The sequence below is a fragment of the Sorex araneus genome, chromosome 2, assembly GCF_027595985.1.
Source record: "Sorex araneus isolate mSorAra2 chromosome 2, mSorAra2.pri, whole genome shotgun sequence".
In the NCBI taxonomy this organism is placed as follows: Eukaryota; Metazoa; Chordata; class Mammalia; order Eulipotyphla; family Soricidae; genus Sorex; species Sorex araneus.
In genome coordinates this window covers 292,847,320-292,862,174 of record NC_073303.1, presented here as the reverse complement: position 1 = coordinate 292,862,174, position 14,855 = coordinate 292,847,320, and the positions used below count along the sequence as shown (strand labels likewise).

The 14,855-nt window shown below is 40.5% G+C and overlaps 1 protein-coding gene and 1 non-coding gene across 4 annotated transcripts in view; both read left to right on the top strand.

The window, feature by feature from the left end:
• The first annotated feature begins 1,564 nt into the window (after window positions 1–1,564).
• The window catches only part of MAP3K13 (mitogen-activated protein kinase kinase kinase 13), a 192,191-nt gene continuing 178,900 nt past the window's right edge, over window positions 1,565–14,855 (top strand). Inside the window, exons 1-3 of one of the 3 annotated variants that reach the window (XM_055126078.1) lie at window positions 1,565–1,625; window positions 3,580–3,699; window positions 10,592–11,542. The gene's annotated coding sequence lies outside the window, so the exon portion shown is untranslated. Of the gene's footprint in view, window positions 1,626–3,563; window positions 3,700–10,591; window positions 11,543–14,855 lie in introns of all 3 variants that reach the window. The other 2 variants (XM_055126080.1, XM_055126079.1) reach the window with 2 other exon arrangements.
• On the top strand, window positions 7,578–7,695 carry LOC129403024 (small nucleolar RNA SNORA44). The gene has a single exon (XR_008629014.1). It is a non-coding gene; the product is annotated as a small nucleolar RNA SNORA44 (small nucleolar RNA).

Here is a 14,855-nt window from a genome sequence, read left to right as displayed (position 1 = left end):
GGGCAGTAGGGATGGCGGTTGGGAATGAGAGCTGTAAGCAGAGTGGAGGAGTCTGTACAGCCCAGACTGCATCTGCCCAACAGCAAGCCAGATGAGTGAAATAGTAAGCCAGGATGTGAAAATGAAGCTAGTCAGAAGGAGAGGGACAGACACAGAATGATCTTTCGGAAGTGGGATATAAAGAAACGAAGTAGGGATATAACAATACCCCAAAGGCAACAGAAATTGAGAACTGATCTTTAGTAGGAAGCTCTTTATAGAGGAGGGGAGGGAATGATGGTAGTTAGGGAGGGGGGACACTCGAATATTGGTGGTGGGAAGTGGACACGCTGGTAGGGAGTGTGGTGCAGTGGGTTGTGCATGAAAACCTATCAGTAACAGTATTGCAAACAACAGTGCCAAAGTTTATTTTTTAAAAAACATTATCTCTAAAGTTCTTTTTAGTTTTTAAATTACACAGCCTGTGACTTTTAAATTTTCAGTTCAATTGGTCTCAAATTTCCCTAGGGCTGACTTCCTTTTATAATAATGTAGTAAGCAAGCATCTCCATGTTTTGAGGACAGGACCTGAGTTTTATTCTTCTTTCCCCCATGATCTAATGCAATGTTCAGTGATTTAGGTAGAGTTCAAATTTGTTCCTTTAAAATTCCTTCTTTGGAGGCATTCACACGGTTCAGGAGGAGATGCCAAGCATCATTAATCCCTTACTTACATGCCAAGAAGACAAAAGAACAAACCAGGAAAGCTGGCCACAGCCTTCCTTCTTTATCTGTTTCCACAGAGAACATGAGTATTCATAGTAAGTAACACTCACTGACTGCTTTTATTGTGCCAGTGGTATTATCTAAGGTAATACATACACCAACCCTTGTTCTAGGTACTAGCGCTGTTTCACATTTGAGCAAATGGGAGCAGAGGTTAAGCAACTTGCCGTGTTAGGAGTGAGACTCGGTGCAGTCTCAGAGCCGGCACAAGCAAGCATTCCATTAGACAGTGATTTCTCCGAAATCAGAGATCTAGGCATCTTGTGATTTCTCTGAAAGGTTAACAAAACAGCAAAGAATTTAGGCTCAAAAGGAACGGAGGGAAATGTCTATAGGGAGAAGGTGGAGAGCAGAGAGATTTGCAGAGAAATTTGCAAAAGAAACAATGCACTGCTTCAAAGTCTAGCAAAGGGGGCCGGTGGGAAACTAAGGATACTTGTTGGGGGGGTAGTGGACACTGGTGAAGGGATTGGTCTTAGAACACTGTACACCTGAAACTCAATCACAAACATCTCTGCAACTCTGTCATTCACGGGGATTCGATCAAAAAATAAATAAGTTAATTCTTTTTCAAGAGTCTAGCAAAGCAGGTGGGACTGAACAGGACGGCTCAAATCCGGAGAGCGCTTGGATCCAGAGGGATCCAGAAAAACGTCGGAGCTGACGTCACTGGAGGACGCGGATGGAATGCTGTATGTGTGTGGGGAGGGGGGAGGGAGGGAGGGGCGGGGGAAAAATACCCCTCTGGCCGGACGTGACGTAAGGAAGCCACGCCCGGGGGCGGTACACAGTTGTGGAGCGCGTCTTGATGGGCGGAGCTGAGCCCCAGTGGTCCTCCTGGAACCTTGGATCCCTTGCAGGTAACCTGCGGCCACAACTGGACTGGGGCAAGGGTGGAAGTCTGCGTTGGGCGCCCAGGTTGCTGGCAGCTTCTAACAGAGACAGTATCATCATGCATTAGGTGATGGCTGAGCGAAAGACTCCTTGGCCAGGGACCCCCCTGGGGAGATGGGGATGAGAGGAACTTTGATCACGGGGTTCAGATGGGCGAAGAAATACTGACCAGCACAGTCCTCTGGGAGTTAGCTGGGCGTCTCGGACGGCGCTCCCGAGTGGGGAGCTGGAACTAGGCAGGGCATGAGTTTATTTTTCACCTGTCTCCATCCACCTCCCCGCCCCCATTCTGCTAGCAGGGATGGACTTAGTGTTTCTCTTAATCCGAGTCTTGCCACTATTTGACATTCTTTCATTCATTCTGCTGTTGAAAGAATTCATGAACATACGAATAGACTGATTCTGGCTCAGCAGGAGCAACTTCTCCCAAACTTCGCTAGCCAAGCCCCTGAAGTTAGAAGTGACTCCAGCTTTGTTTGCTAACCAGTGGCTAGTAAGATTCAGGACATTGATGTTGACATCCTTAAATATGTCATATATATACCTATATGTGTATATATAGTCATATGTATTGAAATATATGTAAATATGTCGTGTGTATGTATATGTGTGTATATATATGTGTGTGTATATATATATATGAGTGAGAGAATAAGACAATTGATTTGACTTCTTTTAAGTTCAGTTTATTTATTTCCTGGGAAGAACTTACAGGTCAATGATGCCGGTTGGAATGATCCTTAAATGATAAGCTGTAATTGTAATTGTAGCACTAACTAGTATTTCTAAGTGTGTTCTTTACAGCAATCTGAACTTAGTTTTTTTTTCTTTTTTTTTTGAAAAAAGAAAGTTTTCTTTCTTATATGAGGGTTGGTGGTGCTTATCTTCGATACTTAAATGTTTAGAACAAAAATGGAAATTGTAATTTATAAAAACCTTATTGGAGCTTTCTCTTAATACATGCACATAGGGTTAGCTCTTTGCAGAGTTTTAGAAGACCTTCAGAAAGGTGAGTCCCCAAAGATTAAGTTTCCTTTGTAAAGTGTCATAAATGTATTGGGCATTCGTCTAAAGGATAAGTGCTGTAAGCAGATTGGCTTGGAATACCAAATGGGGAAAGTGGAGCTGACCCATGAAGTTGTGTAATGGGAGCTTGGCATGAGTCACTCCACTACTTAGCTGTCGCCCGGTGTGGTGATAGTGTGATGGGGCAACTGCTCTCTAAGGAGAAAGGTTCAGAGTCATTAGACGATTAGATGGGAGGTAATGGAATAGAAATTCTGAATTGATGCCTTCTTTTAGCAAAGAAGAAACTAGTATTTTCAGATCTTAAAATTATAGGTGATCTTCTAAGTAGAGAACAACAAATAGCAGACATGTAAAAATATATTACTGGTATCTTTTAAATTAAAAAAATTTCCTGCTTTGTAAATATTGTTTTTCCCTTTTCCAGAAAGTGCTGGAATCCAAATCACCCTTATCTCTATATGCCCTATGGTGCCATCTTTATTTTTTATTTATTTATTTTTTTTTCTTTTTGGGTCACACCTGGCGATGCACAGGGGTTACTCTTGGCTCTGCACTCAGGAATTACTCCTGGCGGTGCTCAGGGGACCATATGGGATGCTGGGAATCGAACCCGGGTCGGCCGCGTGCAAGGCAAACGCCCTACCTGCTGTGCTATTGCTCCAGCCCCGATGGTGCCATCTTTAAAATAATATTTTTGCTCCTCTAGATTTGTTAAAACTAGTGACATACTTAAAATCTAATTTTGCTACCATGACTTGCTTTTCATTGTCATATTCACTAATTTTCTACATATTAATCTGATATAGAGATTATAACTATAAATTGTAATAAATTGGTGTTTGAGTGTCTCAGTAATATACATTGACATTCTCAAGGTTTTCATTTTTGCAGAGCTCTGTTATCTACGGACTCTAATATGGACTGCATATAAAGAAATTCCATGTACTGTTAATGGACAAAACCATGAATCATTTTCTACTCTGGCATTCAAATCCTTGCACTTTGGGAAAGGTAAGTTGTTGACCTTATTTTATACTAAGTGAGGAACAGAACAATCCTGAATTGACCTGGGAAATTGTAAGATTTATGGAAAAATATAGGACAACTCTCTTTACAATGTTTTAAATCTGAATCTTCTAAAAAGATGCTTGTTTTGTACAGATGAGACAGCTATCACTAGTTCCTTGTCCAAATAACAGAAATGAAAGAGATTTACATGACTACAAGACTTGTTATTTGTGGAAGATTACTTACTTCTTGCGAGCTATTTTTGCAACGCTCTCAGCCAGGGCCACATGGCCTCCTGTGATTCCCTACAATATGCCAAGGGGGCCACTGGTGAAAACCACATCAGTTGAGGATACAGCATGAGACTAGGGGGGCCAACCAGTAAGATGGGAGGTGGGGACTGAAAGGGAAATAGGTTGGAAGAAGGCCCCAGTGAGGAAAGGGTTGAGAATCTATTCAGAGCTTGGCTGAATCTATCAGTCTGAATGCTTTTGTACTAATGGGGTCAATAGTCATTTAAATAATTTCTTATGATTCTATAAAAGTCTATGTCCCAAACATCCTTTTTGCCAGTTTTATCTCATGCTGTAGATTTAATCAAGAAAGGGGACTCAAATGTCTGTAAAACACAAAAGAAAACAACTCCCCCCAAAACCCAAAACCCTTGCCTTGCTTATACTATTTTCTTTATTCTTCTTTTCTTATATCTTTTAGGTGATTCATTTTCCAGGCCTCTAGGAGCCTAGTTTTTCTCTATATGTTATCTTTCCGAACTTATTAGCTATTAATTTTAAAACTTCCAACTTCAAGATTATATCGTATGTTTTCATTTGTATTTAAAGTATATATTTATAACATACACGCAAAATGTCTTTAAATATATGTAAGAAATAGCCCTGATAAATGAATTGAGGTCTAAAGTGGGAAGAAACCTCGTACTTTTTCTGTATATCTTTTCTAGTAAGTTTTTTTTTATATTTACAATACTAACAAGCCAACAGCAAGTTAGGCCAATTTAATAACTAACAGAACATATTGCTATGACATTATACTTACTATTCATAAGGAATAGGACAACATAAGTGAGTTAAAAGTTTTTCAGAACTTCTTGGAAAACATGGTAATTGTACAGTAGGTCTTTAACCTTGATCCTACACTGTTTCTTTTAATAAGTATTATTAAACAAACTGGTGATATGAATTTAATATATATAATTTATAGCATGTTCCTGACATCACCAAGTAATATAATACTGTTATTTTTATTTGTAAGCTTAGTTTGTATTGCATTGACATGGTTCATCTGTACTTCTAAATATTGCTTAATGCAATGGACTTTATTTGGAATGCTATTTAGGATCTTTAAATGTTAGTAATTATTTCGCTTTGTGCTTGATGTTTAGAACTCGCTTACGGCATTCAAAGAATAGCTAGTTCCCAGTAAAAATCAGTAAACTAGAAAGGTCACTTATTTGTGTATATAGATAACCTCATTCTTTACTGAGAATATTACTCTTAATTGGCTAATTATCTGGAATTCACCAGAAATTTCTGGTGACCTTTACTTCTCTCAGCCATCTTTGTCTTCCCACACTTTCATTGTAGGAAATTTGGAATATAGTAATAAGTACTTGAGGTAAGTTATACAGGAAATTTAAAAATAATTTTTATTCTTTTTTATGTAAAGGGATTTTTCTTGATATTCACATGAAAACAGGTTTATATGATACATGTTTATATGGTATCATTGATTGTCTTATGAATATCAAAATTAAGGCCACTAATTTAGGAGCCGAATCAATGAAGTAGAATTAGCAATACCAATATCAACTGTTTTATATCAACATGCTTTAATATTTTACATATAATCATTTTTGTTAATTAATATACTGCATCCTAAGATCCTTGAGATTGATCTGTAATAGCCACCAAGTGGAAATCATGAGGCAATATTCTTAGAGTAGAACTTTACTCTGGTTAAAGACACAATGATAAGAACCCAAAAGTAGATTTTATTTTCTGGGTCATGATGTTAGACCGTGGTAAAGGTGATTTGTAGAAAGAAAGGAGAAGACCATGAACGTAAAAGTTACATGGGAGGATATAAAAATGGTGAAGTTGTGTGTGTGTGTGTACATACATACATATATGATACACAGTATACAATATGAAAGATAGATATAATGTGTATATATTATTTTACACATATATATCTTTTTTGAAAAACAAAAACCCAGAAAGTAAAATAATAATTATAAGAGGGGAAGCAATTTTGAAAATCTTGAGATAGGCCTGTAGGCAAATTCACAATTTTGAGAGCAGCTTCAGTGACTTTTGGAAGTCTGGGATGAGGCGGTACCTGAAGGCTGGAGTGCATGCGTCACCCGTAGGCCCCTGGATTCCAGCCCTGGCACTGCATGATCCCCTGGGCTCTTCCATGTGAAGCCCATGTAGCCTCTGCACATCACATCATTGTCAGGCCCAAGCTTTGAGTCTTTCAACCCACACAGTTTGGGGGGCCTGCCACTCTCTCTCTCCCATCTAACCCACTAAAAACTAAATTTTAGAAGTCGTAAGATCATTTATAGTGTTCAAGTGATGGAAAGGTAGACTAAGATTGAGACTAAGAAAATTGTAGCACAAAAAGAAAAAAAACTAGCACTAATGATTAAGGGTATTTTTTCGGTTGTTGCTATTATTTTGTTTGGGAGCCCCACCGACTCTACTCAGGGCCTGTTCCCAACTTATTGCTCAGGTATTGCTCCCAGAGGTGCTCAGGGGACCATATGCTCAAAGATTGAACCTGGATCTCCTGTGTGCAAATCATTTGTGCTATCTCTTCTTCCCCAAGAATTATCTTCTAAGAATCTGTTTTGTGGCCAGGAAAAAGAAGGGAGAACTACAAAATTTTTGCTGTTGAGTTTGAATTGTGTGAGCTCCATAAGGCTTGCCTTGAATTCCAGCTTTATATGATGACAAGATGGCTCTAGACCCATTAGCCTATAAAATATTTATATGCAAAAACTAATTTCATTATTAGATATACCTTAAAGACCAAGAGAATTGTCATCAATTTTGTGATTTTTTTTTTAAATAAAAAAGAACATATGGTGTGACATGGATTGAAGGAACTGGGAATGTTTTGTTCAGAAAATAGCAGACTTTGTAAGAGTTAGAGAAACTTTCTAGGAAGTATACTTCTTTTGTTTGAGATGAATTCCAGTTTGAAATGAGAGCAGGTATAGACCAGTGGAGCCGATTGTGTCAAGATACCTGGAGTTTGGGGTTCCTTAAGCAGTGTGAGAACATCAGAGATGGGGTGAGGGCATTCTCATCCTATGGAAGATCGCTATGTGCAGACTTATAGAGGTCCTTTTCACACTCCAACGCCTTTTATCAGCAATATTGTAATACTCTAGTAAACTCTCAGTTTTCCCTGTATTAATGACTGATTTATCCATTTGTCATTTATCTATCAGTTTGGATATATCCATATCCAGGAAATATATTCTTAATGATCCGAGCATACAGATAACAAAATTCATGTGTTTTTAACAATCAGGACCTTTCTCAATATATTTACACTAGACCTGGTTAATAGGCTTAATGAACTGGTATCTAGCACCACCGTACTTTAGAAGCAGCACAGTGTAAGCGGCTGAGTTTCTGTATGGGACAATGGAGTAAGTCGAAAAACAGATGATCGGATTTCTTTTTAGCAAGCTAGGGTGGGGCAAGGGGGTTGGTGGAATAGGTGGCTGGTGTCTCTCCCAAGCAGCATTCAGGATATCTCAGCTTCAGGGTCCTTGGGCTCTTGGGGGCCTCTAGCACTGTACCCAGCTCAGGGACCATGTGGTGCTGGGCACTGGCTGTCAGAGAAAGAAGCACCTTGTCTGTGGCTGATCGTGTCCATGGGATCTGCAGCTGCATGCGAGAACAACCTGGAGAGACTTTGACAGCACAGGTCGCCCTGCAGCTGCCACTCACCTTTCCTATAAGCTAGAGGTTAAAAAACAAAAACAAAAAACAAGCACCTTAGCTCCAGTACTCTCCCGCCTCCAAATAATTTCTAAATGTTAGCAGGCTGGAAGCTTTTGGTTGGATGAACCACACCAATATTATTTGATGTTCAAAGTGATCTGAAGCCAGATCACTGAAAGTCAGCAATTTTTTCTTTCTTCCTTCCTTTCTTCCTTCCTTTCTTCCTTCCTTCCTTCCTTCCTTCCTTCCTTCCTTCCTTCCTTCCTTCCTTCCTTCCTTCCTTCCTTCCTTCCTTCCTTCCTTCCTTTCCTTCTTCTTTCCTTCCTTCCATCTTCCTTTCTTTCTTTCTTTCTTTCTTTCTTTCTTTCTTTCTTTCTTTCTTTCTTTCTTTCTTTCTTTCTTCTTTCTTTCTTTCTTTCTTTCTTTCTTTCTTTCTTTCTGATTGAACTAGCGTTGTATACAATTATATAAGTTTTTCTTGTACATTGTTGAAAATCAGCATGTGTATATACTACTCTAAGTTACCACCACAAGCTGAATTCTCTCCTCTGCCATACATTTGTCCCATCAGTATTTTCTGTTTCAAGAGAATATCTGAATTTGAAAGTTTTTGTCACTGTGGTTAGTAACAGGTCTGTTGGCATTTGTAGAGACAGCATTAGCGTGGAAAGAACAACTCCGGAGTGTACTTCAATGGCTGTTGGCTTTTCTATTAATTATTCATTTCAAATACCTAGATGAATAGATATAGGTATTTAAGTTATATATATGTACTACATCAAGATCCTATATATACTCTATTTATGTGTATAAATTTATGTGTATAAGTAGAGTATATAAAAGGATTTCCGGAGGTGCCTCAATGGGCTCTGCATGTAGGAGTTTGATCCCTGAGTTTGGTCCCTGCCATGTCGTGGCATGTTCCCCTGAGCATATCAGACATGAGCCTCGAGCACTGCCACGTGTGATCCTCCCTAAAATCTGCCCTTCTCCCCAAAGAAAGGATGAAGGAAACTGAGTCTGTATTACTTCTCTTGGAAACTCTAAACTGATCATGACATTTTCCAATCAGAGTAGTCTGTCAAGGTCTGGCATAATGCTGACTCAGAGAAAGCCCGGTACTGATCAGTTTTGTTTAGTGAAACCAGTTTTGTAAGGGATCGAGTATAGATTGACTGGTATGGAACCAGAGATCAGAAGCTTCACTCCTCATTCCGCTTCTATTAATAATAAGGTAAAACCTACTGGAATTTCTTCTCTGTGAGTAAATTTCTTTATTTGTAAATTGGAAATAATTATCTAATAATCTAATTCAAGAAAATGTCGGGATTAAATGAATTGGTACACATGGAGTGCTTAGAGCAATGCCCGGCACAAAGTATAGACTTGGTAGATTTTAGCTGCTATTATTAATATTATAAAGCTTAATATGTGGGTGTTTTGATTTGATTTGGTTTGGTTTTTGAAACTAGGTTTAGTGGTAGGGTTGAAGCTCAGTGGTAAAGTACGTGCCTTTTGTATGCAAGTGACATGGATTAGATTCCCATATGTTGCGCACGCACGCGCGCACGAGCACACACACACACACACACACACACACATTAATAGGCGGGCTTATAGAAGCATATAAGGTGAAAAGAAACTAGTAAGACTGAGCATAAATGTAATCAGGGAGATTAAAAATCCTCAAAAATAGAGGAAGCAACAGATAGGCCCTGAGGGACAGAGGCCACTGGTAATTCTGTACTAACATTTCACATGGCTGAAATATTTCTCCTGTTGCACTGCATGCATTTTAAGAATCTTACTATATGTTTTTTTATTAGACTCTGCAAATTGAGGCCAGAGAGACAGTGCAGCAGATTAGGTGCTTGCTTTGTACATATCCAACCTGGGTTCGATCCTCAGCATCCCATATGTTCCCCAGGCACCACCAGGAGTGATTCCTACGTGCAGAGTCAGGAGTAAGCCAAGAGCACTATTGGATGTGATGCCAAACCAAAAACAAACAAACAAAAATCTGCAAATGTGTGAAATTTTTCACTTTAAGACTTTGTTACTTTTATTGCCTGCTTAAATACTTTCTTTTCTTTAGGCTGGGGTTTTGGGTCACACCAGCAGTGTTCAGGGCTTACTTATGGTTCTACACTCAGGAATCATCTCGGGGAGACTTGAAGCACCATATTGAGTGCTGGCAATTGAACCCAGGTCACCCCATGCAAGGAAAGATTCCTACCCACTATTCTCTCTCTCTCTCCAGCCCACCTGCTTAAATATTCTCAAACCATTAATATCCTAGTTTGATTTCTTTTCTGCTTCACAAATTTATTTTCACTTTATGCTATTCCTTTCAACAAACAGTTTTTTTTTCTTTTTTGGGTCACACCTGTCAATGCACAGAGGTTACTCCTGGTTCTGCACTCAGGAATTACCCCTGGCGGTGCTTAGGGGACCATATGGGATGCTGGGAATCGAACCTGGGTCGGCCGCGTGCAAGGCAAACACCCTACCCGCTATGCTATTGCTCTAACCCTCAACAACTAATTTAACCAAAGATCAAAAGCCCTTTACAACAATCTAATATCATGAATGGCGATCAGAGAGATTCAGGCAATATTATTAAGTCAGTTTATCTGACTATGGCCAACCTGATTCTGCAGAAACTTCAAGTTCTATTGCAATTTCAAACAAAGACTATTAATCAAAGAGATAGCCATTGAACATACTTAGCCAGTCTGTAAACTGTACCATTTTGAAATCATCTTTCTATTTCTTTTTTCCTTTATTTCTTCTCTGCTTTTCTCTAAGTAATCGGTTTAATTATTAACCGAAGAATTTTTATAGCTTTTCAAAACCGTTTAAAAAAAATCGGTTAGATTTGCTAGTAGAATTTTTGTGTGTGTTTTGTTTTAAAGCATGAAGTGCAACTTTTTGAAGACCCTGGGGCCTACCATCATTATGCATTCAAGATTTGAGTGTGAATAACTCCATCAAGACTTAGATCCTCCTCAGAAGCCTCAAGCCTCATCTTCATTAATATGTTCTATTGAACCCTCTCACAAAAGTACGAGCTTCTTGGGCTGAAGTCCATTAAATGCGTCCCGTTTATATTCTTTTCTGAGTTCCCTTCAGTTTCCTCAGCCTGTCGGGGCTTTGCCCTTGCCCAGGAAGCAGTGCTTTCCAAAGCAGCCTGTGTCCTGGTGCCATACATTTTCACTGGAAGAGAAGCAAGCACTTGGTCTCAGAGTTTAAGAGTCCTGATGAAAGCTTGAGTCAACAATAAGAACTAAGAAAGTGAGGACGAAGTAAGCGGTAAGCCTGTTGGAGGTGAGCCCATAACTCACAGGCTGTGCGGTTTGGAGAAAGGAGCCTTCACATAACAGACACAGGGGCTCGTGCTCGTGGTCTCTTCTTCAAAAATCTGATAGTTGGGAAGGTCCTTTTATGCCTCTGACCCTATCTTAACAGAAATCTGCTAATATTTTTTCCTTACCTACCTCACAGGGGTGTTGTGGGGATTAAATGAAATAATGACCGTAACAAAGACTTTTAATTTTTTTTTTTAATTTTTGGGTCACACCCGGCAATGCACAAGGATTACTCCTGGTTCATGCACTCAGGAATTACTCCTGGCCATGCTCGGAGGACCATATGGGATGCTGGGAATCAAACCCGGGTCCGCCACGTGCAAGGCAAACGCCGTACCCGCTGTGCTATTGCTCTGGCCCCCAACAAAGACTTTTAAATGAGAAGTGCAATATAGACATTTCACAGTTGCAAGCTACTTCCTGGGCTTCGGGGCTGAAAAAGGATGGTCACTTCTACGCTCACTTTCGAGCACTAACAGGGACTGGGCTCCATCCATGGTAACAAGGCTGTGTTGATTTATTTTCTCTGAGCACATAGATCGCTGTTGCGGATTAATTCTCGGAAAGAGGAAGGCTACACATTTCTCTAAAATTAAATTAACATTGATAAATGCACTAGAGCAGTGATGGTTTGAGTTGCTTATGGTTTGCACAATTTGCCCACTAAGTTAATACCAGCATTTAACTTTTAATGAAAGACCAAAACATGTGACAAGGTATTCTATGTGGTAAGACTACTGTTTTAGTTCTGTCTATGTATGAATGTGTTTGTATTTGTGCACTGGATTTTTAAATTAAAAAAAATGGTTTTTAAATACTTGATCAGGAGTATCATTTTGCTTAGTACTAAAACCCCCTTCTATGTTTTTGACTTCTTGGTCTGTCTCCATTTCATGCTGTTACTTGTGACAAAGGAGTAAAGAGATCATAGCTTAATTTTTGGGCTGACCAATGAGATGGTGTGTTTCATAGAACAGGGATCGCCTACAGGCCTTCTCTGTGTTTTGTTCTGCATTTAAGACCATCTATTTACTCAGGCTTTAGACTTAAGCAAATAGGGTTGTTTCAACTTAATAGTGTTACTTTGAAAGTTGTTCCGCTCCCAATAGGTCCTTAAATTTCATTTGTAAAATTAGCATACAAAACTCCTACTTATGAAAGTTATCTAACAGTTTTAAGAAAGTAGTTCTGGATTCCCTGATGTTTTGTGCCCGGGCCCCAGGCCAACTCCTCACTGTTTTGTGTCTGTGGTCTGTGGTCGATGCTGGTATCTCACAGGTTTTATCCCTTGAGTTGACTGCTGTCTTCCTGTCTATCACTGATGTTTCGTGACACATGACTCTCCTTGCTGGTGCTTATTGATCTTCATTTCTTTGGTTTTCCATGATTCTCTGGCCATGTGCTGCTTTTTCTTCAGTCCTCTGGGCACTTATCTATTCAGGAGCGTAGGGTCCAGGAGTTGCTTGCTGACTGTTGAGGTCCAAGAAAGGGTTCAAGAGGAAGTCACCTGATCTATGTTTTTCCACTTTTAAATGTTCTTATACCCACTCCTTAGACATTTCCATCATCTATTTGACTTGTTAGCCCATCATTTAAAATAACCGATTAGGGGCTGGAGTGATAGCACAATGGGTAGGGCGTTTGCCTTGCACACAGCCTACCCAAGTTCGATTCCCAGCATCCCATGTGGTCCCCCGAGCACCGCCAGGAGTAATTCTTTTTTTTTTTTTTTTGCTTTTTGGGTCACACCTGGCTATGCACAGGGGTTACTCCTGGCTCTGCACTCAGGAACCACTCCTGGCGGTGCTCAGGGAACTTTATGGGGTGCTAGGGCTCTAACCCGGGTCTGCTGCATGCAAAGCAAGCACCTTACCCACTCTACTGTCTCTCCAGTCTTGGAATTTGATGATTTCTATAAGAGAAAATGCCGATTTTTCTTTCTTGGACTCATGAGATTGATTTTTAACGATTTATGACAAATACACTGTCATTAACTGTAAAAAACTAAAGCACGCCGAAGAGTGTGTGCATTCGTGGGCTCTCTGAGCGGCTCTGTCTCACTGCCCACATTCGGTGCTCTGGAACCGCTGTGTGTGCTGGAAGGCGATGGAAGGAAGAAGGCCAAACTGGTTGCTGATTAGTTACTGTTTATTCAATTTTCCACCTTTCTCATCTCCCGCACTCCCAGCTCCGTCCTCTCTCTGGATCTACTGCCGCCCTCTCTGGATCCCTTGTCTCTTTGTCTTTCTCCCTACTTATCTCTCCCACCTTGCCCTCTAGGCTACACCCAGCCAGGTAGCAAAATCAACATAAGAAAGCCCTTCCTGAGGGCAACCAGGTTCAAAGGGAACACTACTTAAGAACATTCCAAAGCCCTTCCTGACTCTTCAGGTGTTTTTCTCCTTTCCTTAGTCCAAACACTCATTAACATCTTAATACTAGTTATTTTTGTATATGGACTTAGCAAGAGATACATTGAGGCTTGCAAGGCAGGTCTCCTGGCAACATCTTGCCAGACTCAGACTACAGCACTCAGGCCAGATTAATTATTCCTCACCCTAGCAGGGTCCACCAAATCTAGTTATCATTGTTTGGATCATGACAACATTTGTCCATGATCAAGCTCTTAATTTATAGTTAAGCATTAGGCACTTTGGCCAGGCCCATCTCGATGCCAGGGTAGCACACAACTCACCGCTTGCCCTGGGTCCGTCTCATCCCTCGTTGGGACCCTGCTTTTGGGGGTGCTAGGAAGTAAGGGCAGCTGAGGCTTAGGTCGAGAGAACAGATGCCCAGGAGGAAAATATCATGTAGAGTCAAATGACTCCCAGGTTACAAAAGCATAGCATTTGCTAAGTCTTCCTGTGTCCATACAAAAAGGACATGGCTCTGAATAAACTATGCAAAGGACTCAAGGAGAAGAGAAAAACATTTACAAGTCAACAGAACACTAAGAAAGAAGCTTCAAATAAACACAGAGGAATGGGAGCACCCTAAGGGAGTAACCCAATAAACCTAAACTACCTGAGGCTATGTTATCCTACAATTAACTTATTCTGCCATTTCCTTAAAAACATATTTACCTGTTTGGTGATGTCATTGGTTAGAAATAGTTGATTTCTCAGAGGAGAACAAGTACTGGATGATCTTCCTCATCTGTGATGTGTAGAGAACCAAAAGAAGTGGACAGTATCTAATGAGAACAAACTCTAGGTCTTTGAATGCAGAACTGATATTAGGAAGCATGCAGGTATGGAGGGACAGCAGGAAGAGGGGGTGGGGGAGCAATGACATGGAGACAAGGGTAGAGAGTCTGGGACACCTTGGGAGTGATGTATGTCCAGTAAATTTGCTCATCAAAACCATGCAAGATAACACAATTGTGACCATCTTACTGAATTCCAATATAATAGCACTGCACTGTAGCACTGTCCTCCCATTGTTCATTGATTATGCTCGAGCGGGCACCAGTAACCTCTCCACTGTGAGACTTGCTGCTTTTTTTGGCATATTGAATATGCCATAGGTAGCTTGCCAGGCTCTGCTGTGTGGGCTGGATTCTCTCGGTAGCTTGCCGGGCTCTCCAAGAGGAATCGAACCTGGGTCTGCTGAGTGCAAGGCAAACACCCTACCACTATGCTATTGCTCCAGCCCAATGTAATAAATAACTTTATAAATCTATTGAGGGGCTGGAGTGATAGCACAGCGGGTAGGGCATTTGCCTTGCACGTGGCCTACCCAGGTTTGATTCCCAGCATCCTATATGGTCCCTTGAACACAGCCAGGGGTAATTTCTGAGTGCAGAGCCAGG